Source organism: Spinacia oleracea, chromosome 3 (genome assembly GCF_020520425.1).
Source record: "Spinacia oleracea cultivar Varoflay chromosome 3, BTI_SOV_V1, whole genome shotgun sequence".
In the NCBI taxonomy this organism is placed as follows: Eukaryota; Viridiplantae; Streptophyta; class Magnoliopsida; order Caryophyllales; family Amaranthaceae; genus Spinacia; species Spinacia oleracea.
The window spans coordinates 31211556-31223886 of record NC_079489.1 but is presented as its reverse complement, the minus strand read 5'-3'; positions in this window follow the sequence as shown (position 1 = coordinate 31223886).

Below are 12331 nucleotides of genomic sequence, written 5' to 3'. Positions count from 1 at the left end.
AATATCAGGCATTATTGTTTTCATCCTATTTTTCAGGCACTTCGAGATAATCTTATACACAATGTTGCACAGATTGATTGGTCTTAGCTGGCTTGCGCACTCTGGTCTGTCCACCTTTGGAATAAGGGCAATAAACGTTTCATTCCACTGCTTGAGCAAATACCCTTTCTTGAAGAAGTACTTGACCTCTTTGATGATATCGTTTCCCACAATATCCCATTCTCTATGGTAGAAGACTGGTGGGATACCATCCGGACTTGGTGCCTTTAGAGCACCCATTTGAAAAGTTGCTTGTTTTATCTCCCTCTCCGTGATTGTTGCTGCTAGTACGCTTTTGTGCACGTCCGAGATTTTAGGCATTAGATGAGCAATACTATCCATGTAATTTTCCATATTCTCCCCCCCCCCCCCCCCCCTCCATCCTTCATCAGAATATTCTTGAAATGTTCCATGATTGTAGCTTGAATCCCTTCTGGTGTTGATTGCCATATCCCATGTTCATTCTTAAGCAACACAATTTCATTTTTTCGCTTCCTGGTCTTAGCACACCTGAAGAAGTACTTGATGTTAGAGTCTCCAAATGCGTTCCATTTACCTTTTTCCCTTTGCTTCCAAAATGCCAATTTGATGATAGCCTGTTGTAGGAACTTATCCCTAAGCTTGGCCTCCTCGGTCATGTTGGCACTTCAACCTAGTTTTGTTTGAGCATCTTCACACTTCTCCATGATTTCTTCCCAAACAAGATTGTTAGCCATCTTGTATTCCCTACCCCATTTGAAAAGATTAAACCTGGTGGATGCAATTTTCTTTGAACAGGAGAACATTGGAGAGCCATCTTCCTCTAGCTCCTATGCCTTTTTGATGATATTTTTTGGTTCTTGCATCTCTAAGTACCAAGCTTCCAGACGTATTGGGCCTTTCTTCTTTTTTCTTTCTGGGTTTGTTTGAAGCACTATGGAGGCGTGGTCCGAGACCACAATTGGGAGGTTCAAAATGGTGGTTTCCGGGAAGGTTTAAACCATTGAGCCGTTGCATAACCCCTATCTAGGCGTTCATAAATTCGGTGTGGTTCTTCTCTGTTGTTGCACCACGTAAACCGCGGCCCATGATATGGAATGTCGACCAAGTCCCAATTGTTTCTCCATGAAACAAATTCTTGATATCCATGAATATAAGCCTTCCCTACCAATTTTTGTGAATAATATTCCACTTGGTTTATATCACCTAGTATAAGGGTGTGCTCTCCCACCATTGACAAAGTGGAGCTAAGCTCACCCCAAACTCTACTCATGTCTTCAATATACGGTAACCCATACAACAAAATAAGTATCCATTCATAAGTATAGTTAGCCGCTATTACATCAGATTTTTTACAAGAGAAAAAGTTCTTCGACTTACTGATAATTCTAACATTAACTACCGGTGCTCAAAATACAGCAAGCCCCCCTGCTAAATTACCCGGCATATTAGTACCTTCTATGCTATCATACAGTTTAAAATTAAGAAGGTTAGCTAAGATAGAAATATTACAATCCGTAGCTTTTGTTTCCATAAGAAATAAAATATCAGGATTACATTTGCAGACCATCCACTTGAGAAATAGAATTGTAGGGGTGTCCGCCGAATTCAAGCCCCTACAATTCCATGCCATAATCTTCATATATCTGTTGGAGGCTAGCTTGGGCCAACCTCATCGCCTTTTCCATCGCCTGTCTTCCCTTCATAAGTGTTCCTTTCCTCGTGTCTTGGGTGTTTGTAGCGGAAATGATTAGCTATGGTGAAATCACCCAAGTTCATGCATTCTTCAAGATGAGTACGAAAGAATTCCCCCATTATTTTTGCATAGTCCAAACTCCTATCCCCCACATAATGGTGAAAGGAGCATTGTTTTCCAGGAATGCACGGTTCCGACGGTAGACATGGGACATCCTCCCTCCTGCGTTTCACACCTGCACCCGGGGGGCGAGTTCAGAATAAGAGAGAGTGATTTCTCACGTACCTGGGGTATTTTCCACTCGCTCGGTTTAATTCTCTGTTTCTTTGAGTATGGCCCTCTGACATATTCCTTGGTTCTCTTGTTTCCTTTCCCAGTTGTGTACAATTCTAATTGGTTTTGATTTCCCTCAATCACAATCGGTGTGGGCGGCGACGCGGCCACTAGGGCGTGTTTTTCAGTGATGATAGAGGGGAATCAGGTACAATTGGTGCCATAGCAAAATCCGGCACGGTACCTGATACGATGTTCACCGACGGCGACATTGGTGCAGGGCTAATCGGCACCGGAGCTTTGTTCATGGTGGCTCTCCTTTTTCCTTCTTCCACAATTGCAAACAAATCCCCTGTATTTTTTCCTCCTGTGTATGCTTCGAACCCAAGATCCTTCTCCAAATCGTCGAAGAGAGCTTGTACAATCTGCAAATTTGCAAGTTCTTGTTGGGGTAGATCTCTTACTTGGGAGTGGTAAGAGCTTGATGAGATAGTTTGCAGTGAGGTATGGGAATTTGAATATGTGAGCGGCGATGTAGGTGATAGCAAGGTTTCCCACACATTTCCTTCAAACCCATCTGAGCCGTGGATCGATGTTAATGGAAGAGTGTCTTCAGAAAAGTTTTGTTGGAATTGAATGTCTTCCCATAAGTCTGGCCCAAAGAAAGCTTCTGGGTTCTCTATCTAGGCAAAAAGATGATATTTCTCTGGTCCATCTACGGGTAGAATAACTCCACCATTGTAGCCATTGTTGGGCTGGTTTTCCTCATTGGGCTCTTGTGGTATATAGGCCTCCACATTTTCGAAAAACTCATTCGGTGGGCTAGACGAGTCCACCTCTTTTGGTGATTGTGTTTATGGCGTCATCGAGGATGAGATGGAGTTTGACGAGTGGGTTTCTTCACTATGTGGGCCTTTCTCTTTTGGTGAAGTTATTCCTGGAATCTGGGTAGTATACCTTTTGAAGAAATCTTCACCTTATTTCCCAAATAAGCCAATATTTGAGGGGGCTCGTATATCTTTATGTGGGTCTGATTGGTTGTCCCTTTTTAGCCCACACTGAAAATACTTTTCTGTATCATTTTGGGTGGCTTGCCTCGGTATGTGCGAAATAGAAGCAAGGCTTCCTGCTCCAGAAGTGCCAACATGGAGATTTTTACTGTGGGTAAGACGTCCAGCTGTGCCCTTTGTACTTCTTTTATTTGATTTTTTACTGATATTTCCACTTCTAATTCCCATGGGCCCTTTTCCTTTTAAGGAAATTGTTTTTTTTCACTTTTCGAGGCCACCTGTGCATAATCCTCCATGATGACGTCGCTATGCATGCCTACTACGTCCCTTCTCCTCCTACTATTTTCACCTATTTCGAATGTGCGTCTGACAACTCCCTTGCCTCTGTCATCTCCACCTCTTGGCCTTGAATTACCCGAACTACCACTCGAGCTTGATCGACTTGTTGGGCTGTCGGCGTCCCTTCTCCTTCGAGGATGGTGGTTGTCTCTTGAGTTTTGACGTCCTCCATTTTTTCCATCTGAATCATCACTATCTTGAGCTTGTATATCAGAGTTAGGGTAGTCCCCTAACATGACTCTTGTTGTTCTGAAAGCTGGATAGTTAGGGAGACCTCATATCTGATTTGTGTACATTGGGGATGAAGGTCCCCAATACATTATCTCTACATCAGCTGCTTCCACTAGGACTCTTGAAACCTTGTATTCGGCCATCTCCCACGAGGATTAACATTCAGATAAGACATGCCCTATTTTTCCACATTTTTTGCAAAAGTTGAACACTCCTTCATATCTGAAACTCACCCATACTGATCTTCTCACTTGATACTCTAAAAAACACCCTGAAACTAAGGGTTTGTTTATTTGTAGCCAAACCTTTGCTCTGATGAACTTTTTTAGCCCAGGTTGGCGAGATTTCTCGTCAAAGATAAGAATATTGCCTATTTTGTTAAGCATGATTTCTGCCATTTCCACATTACTGTATACAAAAGGTAATCCTTCTACTTTGACCCAAATCCTAGTTTCAGTAAAGTTCAAAGAGGCGAAGGAAGAAGCAAAATACCATGATTTGAGAATAAGCATTGCTCCTCTATAATTTAAAGTTGTGTTCCTTCCTTCTAGAGCAGGGTGGTCATCAACATTCTGGCAGTAAAAGAAAAATAGGCTATCTTCTTTCTTGACTTTGATAGCTCCTCGTGATCTCCATGAGTGCACCCACCGCTGAATTTCTTCTTCTTCGAATTCTTGCTTGTCTTTGAATTTTCCGACTGTCATGAGGTTGTACCTGACGTCTGCTGGGTTTAAGGCTCCTTCAGGTGGTACTATAAAGGGACCCCTCTTTCTCAGAAATTGGTTTGACTCTCGTTCCATTTTTGGTGGGGCAAAGGGGATAAAATTTTGATTGCTGATTTTATCTATTAAAAGAAACTGGGCGAAATCTTTGAATTTGGCTTCTAGAGCCCAACACTCTGAACTGATATTGCTGAACTAGACTGCTTGGGTATTAAAAATGAGTCTTGCGGGTCAGTGTATTTAATGCTAGGGGACCCCAATCTTGCTTCTTACTTGCATTTAAGTGTTTTGTTTGCCCACCTTGTTTATGTAGTTTCACACTTTGAACACCCTTTTTTGGATTTTGGTTTCTTGGTGAATGAGATGGGTTTAGGTATAAATGATTTTTTTTCTATACGTAAATTGATATTTTTTGGGATATGAAATGGTATTTTCCAAAGAAATTTTTTAGTAAGAGAAAACCTAGAGAGAGAACCTCACGATTGATGATTTGAAACTCCTTTATTTGCAATTGTCTAAAAATCAGCTCATTGGCTCACTCACTCCTCAACTTGCTAATGCAGGCATATACATCTTCGATTTATCCTATAATCCACTTGGGTTGATGAAAATACCCGATTGGTTGTTTAAGTTACCATTTCATAATCTTTACATTAGCTGGGACTGGGATTAAAGGGAAGTTGTCACAATCAGTTTCTTCCAGCCAATTTATAGCTCACCTTGATTTATCGAGTAATCAAATCACATGGAAGGTGTCTTCATGTATATATAAGGGATATGCGTATTCTTGAGTCTCTGAAATTATCTAACAATAGTTTTTACTCAAAATTTAATGTGACATTTATAAATCTTTATCAACCCTCAATCCCTGATCTTCACTCAAACAACATTACTGGCTTTATGGAAAAAAAAATTAATAAAGTAGGTAGGGAATACACATCCATCGACGTGTCTAGCAACCGGTTCACATGCCAACTTGATAAAAACATAGGTAACAAGCTGGCAATGGACGCGTCACTTCCTTGATCTTGTCGAAGAACCCACTAAGAGGAACCATACCAACGTCAACTGGAGACTTGTCACCAATGCACGTATTAAAGATGATGAATAAAAGACTTTCTAGAGGAACTTCCCAAAATTTTGGGAATGCCGTGGAATTGACTACACTTTGCTATCGAGGAATAAGTTAACTGAAAGTATTCTGAGCGAATTGTTGAATTTGGAGAACCTACAAGTATTTGATGTTTCAAGGAATTAACTTAGCGGAAGAATATCTCCCAACAACTCCAGTTTTCCTGCTTTTGCATTTTTGGGAAACCTTGGCCTTTGTGGCTCCCCGCTTCCGCTTTGTAGGCGTTTGTAGTTGTGTTGTTGTATGAATTTACTCTCTATGTACCTACTTTCTATGTCAAAGATGAAGTTTATCTGCATTTCCAAGTTTCTGACTAATTTGTATGAATTTACTCTTTATGTGGTGATTTTCTATTTCGGTTTTGTTTTTACGACAATAACATATTGATTGGTTGTTAACTTGTTGTTCTATATATATAAACTCTCGATGTTAAACTTGTATTATTGCACATTCTCAATGGTAGAAAAAAAAAATTCATTTCATTAGTAGCCTTTAACTCTTAATTTTTCTACATATGACATTATTAATTTTCTTTTGATAAATCTGTTAAATAATTAACGAGGGGTTTATAAAAACTAATAGTATTCCGAAATTTCCAGAAATCATAATTTTTCAAAAAAAATCATTGAAAATCTTTGTATTCGCTTTAAATAGATCAAGCATGAACTATCATATAAAAATTAATCAATCAAAATATCAATCAAATCTAAGGAAAAAAAAGTCAAATCCAACATAAACTATTCGGATAAAAAATCAACTAATCTTAAAAAATCCAATGAAGAACACGAATCGAAGCACCAATCAGATTTGAACGCAGAGTCAAAGAAGACGAAGAGATGTCGGGATTAGCATCTTCAACGCTATCGTTTTGAAGTATGCGATTTAGCGAGTGTATGGTAGCACTGGCGCAAATTATGATTGGAAGTGAACGACAATAATCGTAGTGATGAGTGAGTGGATTAGAATTGTAAGTAGTGCAGGAGAGAGAGCATGAGAAGAGGGAAGCAAGGAGTAGAAAACACCATTGTTAATCTTTAAGAAGATAGATTAAATGTTGCTCAGTACGTGAACACTGAGCCCTTAAGTTTCCTATACCTTTGCGGAACTAAAGGAGGAAATGTACAATAAAATGGAAGCTCGTCATTACCCAAAACAAAATGTCGTAGTTTCATCTTTTATTATTAATGCAAACTAAATTGAACCGGAGTAGGATTTTAATTCTTTTGAAATTAGGATGAATGTAATTTGGATTTTGGATTTTGATTTTTGATTTTTTATATTTTATTACGTTGCGATTTGGTAAATAAAAGTTAGAGTGTTTGGGTATTCTAACCACCTCGTAGTTAACCATGGTTAGGAAAAACATAAAAGTTAATATGAAAATCTTCATTAATTGTATAGTTGATAATAAACAACAATAGAGAGCTAGCAATGATGATCTAAATTTTTTTTGGATACCATTGAATGTACAATAGTACAAGATACCATTGAGAATTTTCCAAATTTAAAAGCCTTAAAGGTATGCGTTGAATGAATAGTAAAATTAAGAGAACATTGCTTCTTTGCAGAAGTATTTAGCCATTGTATCTTTTGTTTTCCCATTCTTTGAATGAAAGAAGACTATTTTTTACGATTTGTCAATCAGTGATAAATGCAGAAGAATATGGATGAACACGGAAAGAGAAAGATGAAAACCCCTTCCCTTATCACTATATTAGTGTCTTTGTAAAATATTCTACCAACCTATCCTAACCCTTTAAAAAGAAAGAAACCCCAACATTTTTCTTAAGAATAGTTAAATGACTATTCCACCCTTGAATTTCTTCTTGAAAAAAATTGATTTTTTTTTTAAGAATAGTAAAATTACTACACTATCCTTTACCCTTTAGTCTGGAAATAAATGGACATATGTCAATATCCTACCCCCTTTGTTCCCCAAAAACCGACACTTGCACACACCAATTTCTCCATCTTCATCTCCTTCCTCGAGAACTTCGTCCATCATCTCTTTCTCCTGACTTCTCTCATCTTCCTCAAGTTTATCTCTTCCATGATCCACAATGGTATCCTCTATTCCACAGCCTCCGTCTGTTACGTTTATCTTCCCTGCTGCTTCTCCTCTCCTCTCCAATGTTGTCGGTATCTCCGGTCCTTTCCTCTCCCATGGTGTTGGACCTTTTCTCTGCTACTTGTATTCTTCGTCTTCCGTGCAGATGTGTGTTTTGACTGGGATCATTAGAAAAAAAATAGGTTTAATTATATTATGGGGTTCTTTGTTTACGCTATACACTGGTCGTATTTATGTTGTTTTTCAGTCTAATTTAGCTCTTTTATGTATGCTTAATGTGAGAGATTAGTGTTCGTCTCAACTTTTGATTGTTTTCAGATGATGTTGAACTAATTGAAAAATTACGCATCTCACTTGGTTGATGTTTCAGATGAATTTCGGTGTTATCTCCTTTTCGGATCGGATTTTAGCATTCGTTCCATTGTTATTTTAAATAAATTTATGAACTTGTAATGATTGATTTGTACTTTACTTACTGATCTTTTGTAAGCATTTGCTAAAATTTAGTCTTTGTCATCGGAATGATTGACATAATTTGTTAGATTACCTTTGTGAGTATATATTTGAAATTTTGTGGTCTTTATGTGATTGGGAAATTAGGTGCATTTAACTAATTTTAGATTCAGCTATGGGATTACTCATCTTGAAACTAAAGTAAACGGTCACATTGTCAGATTTCGCTTTTCCAAGAGGAATTTTTGTAGGTTTTGGGTGAAATTTGAACTGTCTTATCTCTTATCTGTCATCTTAGTCTCTCATGGTTGGACCCCTAAACTCTTGTGCCTAATTATGAGTCCGAGAAGAAAGATATATATTGTAGGGGGTATTTTTGTACGTTGCTTTTTCCCTTCCTACGGGGGCGGTTTTAAAACCTTTGTATCTTTGTATTTTGAAGGAGTCGCCACCAAACATTATTTAGGGTCTCGTTTGGAAAGACCGAAAAGTGACTCTATTAGGATAAGGCATTGAATCTTAGAAACGGATGGGTGAGATCCAGGCAAGGGAACGAGATGCTTATTCCGCGAGCTTTAAAAATGATTCAAATGCGTGGCACAACATTTTCGAAAATACCCTAGTTTAGACTATATGGGTTTGAATTTAGAACAAATCGAATTTCTACTTTGTATTGTGACTACTTTGCTTTAAAGTTAATTTAAGGGAACCTAAGACCGGTTTGTCCAAGAAATTATCTTTGTTAAGCGTGGTGTAACCTTGTATTTTGTTGTATTTAGCATGTTAGGTGATGAAAGCAATAAACAAGTAAAGCAACATCACAATGGAAAGTAAATGCGGAATTAGTAAAGTACAAGACCACCTAGAAATGGACTAGGAGGTGAAACCACATTGCCTAGAAGGACTAGGCAAGTAAAGTTGCGGAATTGAAATTGCATAATTGAAAGTGCGGAATTAAGATTGCATAATTGAAGGTGCGGAATTGAAATTGCATAATTGAAAGTGCAGAATTGAAATTGCATAATTGAAAGTGCGGTATTGAACTTGAATTTTAGCACATGAGATCCGAACGCCAAGCGACTCCTTTAGAATAAGTGCGCCCGACACGGATTCAAATCAAAAATCTCTACTTTAGGTCAAGTTGCTCGACCTAAAGTGTCTTGGATTTTGAACATAGAACTTGAACTTGAAAAGTTTGAATCTTGAAATATTGGACTTGAAATATTGAACTTAAGAGTCTTGAATTTCAAAGATTGAACCTTTTAATGTTGAAAAGGTTTGATCTTTGATATGCTCTTATTTTGAAATTATCCTAGTTTAGGGAAGTGATTACAAATAAACCTAAACATCATTGGATCTTGAGACTTGAACTTGAAATTTGAAAAGTGGAGTCTTGAATCTCAAAGATTAAACCTTTAAATTAAAAAGGCATCATCTTTGATTACTCCATGTTTTGAAGATGATTCTAGTTCAAAGAAGTGATTACAAACAACCTTGATCATCATTGAATCTTGAAAGTTTGAATTTTTGTATCACATAAAGTTTGGATTTTGTAAGAAATGTATGATTATTGTAAGTGACACTTTTAGGATAAAAAATGTCAACTTACTAATCATTTTTGAAAGAGAAAATCAAGGAAACATGATTGATTAGGATTAGGATTCGGAATTACCTAGTTAGGTTTAGGCAAGAATTCCTTTTAAAGCTCTCAATTGCTTAGAACTTGGAAATTGTATGAGATTTTGGAGGATTTTTGTATTTTGATTTGAGTGGCAATTTTTGTATTACGACGTTGTGTTTTGATTTTTTGCCTCCCCATAATTCTCAGAATTAGGGGTTTAAATAGGGGAAGTTTCTGCTAAACGCCAGCTCACGCCAGCGTCCAGCGCAGCTTCCAGCGCCAGGCGCTGCTGACGTGGCGCAGAAGCTGCCAAACAAGGACGAAAGATGTCGTCCTTGTTTTGGCTTGTAATGGTGTACCTTCGTACGAATTGTACGAAGTTGGCACGTAGTGTTTGCTTGATGATTAAGGCTTGGTTTGCGTCTAAAAACAAGTCGTTTCGGGTTTTTGAATTCGGTTTTACGGGACGAGCCCCGACTTGCTCAGTTTTGTGGGTCGGCGCCCGAATTTGGATTTCTTAGTGTCATTTCGACTGGAAAAGGCCTTGTAAAACCAATGGTATAGTCTATTAGGTGAGATTGTACTTGGATTTTAAAATTGATTTTTGGAATTTGTATTTTGTACCGAGTTCCGGAATGGGAACAGCCTCGGAGATTGGATTTTGGCTATTGGATTTTGGAAATGTTCTTAGCAATTGGGACTTCCGCATGGAGTTTCTCCAACCGCCTAATAAGGATAATGGTATCGTCATCATCCCAATGGCGAGACACAATTTAGGTGTCTACATATATGCTGCTATATACCTATAATTTTGGGTGAATGGGATGGACTTCTACATTTTATTGGTCAGGGACCAGGGTCTTAGAAACAATGTGTTTTGGGATTATGGTGATATGTTTTGTCTTAGCTTGTGCTCCGTTCATCTCATAATTAAATTTCTACGCACCCTGACGAAGACCGCTAACACATTAGGAAAACAACTTCTTATGGGACTTACACAAGGTTGTTGATATTGTTCCTGCAGATAGTTAATGGACCTTCAATGGGGTCATTTTGTTCTTTTGGGGCTGGTCATATTGAGTACATTTTTATTAACTTGGTATGATTCTAGATCAATTTTCCCACCCTCATTATTGGGTTTATGCTGATCGTTGATGCAGAAAATGTTGCAGCATATATGTTCTTGAAAATTTCCAAAACTTAGTGATTCAGATAGCCTTATATATTTGGATTATCTGATGTGCATACATAGGCTGCTATAATTGTGGCGGCGCTGTTCACATAATGGATCTGTGGTTGCCCCATGTTCGCTTAATTTTTTAACTCTAGAAATCAGTCCTCAAAACTTCTGTTACTTCTAACATTTTTTACACATCATGAATGTAGGGTCAGTTTCAACTATGACATCTCTAACAACCGGCACCGGCACACCTTTCAGTCACCATGTTCACTTAGGACTCTGAAAAGCTATTCAGGATACCTGCTGAACTCTATTTCGTATCAAACATACCGAATGTTCTTTGCACTTTTCCACTTCTCTCTATTTTTTCTTGTGCGTATGTGATTAACCCGATCAACATAAATTGCCAACGCCACTATATCAGTTGATGTTTTCGTGCCTAAAGTATATTGTACAGACCTCTTTTCCTATTGAACTATAACACTAACATCATGGTTGTTAGTTCACGGGTTAAATTTTTAATAAACCGATTTGTATTTGTTATTTGTATTTATTGTTTTAGTTAGCTGGCAGCCTGACAATACTAACTTTTTATCGATATGTGAACCATAACTTGATCAAACAACTCATTATCATGGTAGAAATTCGGTTTTTAGCAATGATCATAAACATATTCAATTAGATACCTAAGAATTTCTTTCTATTTATTAACATGCTTTCTATTGTGTTAGTAACAAGATGAATTATTATGAGTCTTTGGCTATCATATTCTGAAATCTGTTGTATTTTGGAATTAACAGAACCCGATTACTAACAAAAAAACAAAAAACACAGTAGCAGTAGCAGTATCTGAAAAAAATAACTTTAGCTAACCCAGTGTTGACTGCTACTATCTGTTGATATGGTACAATATGAAAAGAATGAATTGTTGTTAGATTTTTGCTTGGATTATTTTGCTTGATCGCTAGATAAACGAATGATGCTACGACCCCACACATGATGAATATTTAATGGGTTGTTAGTTGTCGTGGAAAATGCAATCGCTTGAATATTGATACTGGGATATGTTTATTTCTTTTGTAGTGTTGAAATGTATTCATGAAGTCAACATTTATGGTCTCTTTGCTCATTGGTAAATTTCTTGCAATGCCAGTAGCATCCGACCTATCTCGGCTTTGCAACCTGCCTTTGGTCTACTCTTGGTTCGTACCTACAACTCATTTATATTTGTATCCTTTACGGCATGATGAAAAGGCAATCAAGCCAGCAAATGAGATGATCCATACCAAACCTGTCTTGGTAGAAGTTGGCCGAACAATGGCTCTCTGCCTCTCTCCAAATGCAATGCGTTGCAGTGGTGTCTCAAGCAGGTGGCTTTGGAGGCAAACGTCGAGGAGGCTTTGGAAGAGAATGTTGGTGAGGCTTTGGAGGACAACACCAAGGAGACTTTGGAGGTTGAGATCGAGTAGTGATCAATTCCAACAAACTTTGTTTATGTGTGAAAGCTATTATCAACCTCCCTTTTGTTGTTTGAAACCTATAATTAGTGTGACAAATTAGTATGTGTGAAAGCTAAGTACTACCAAAA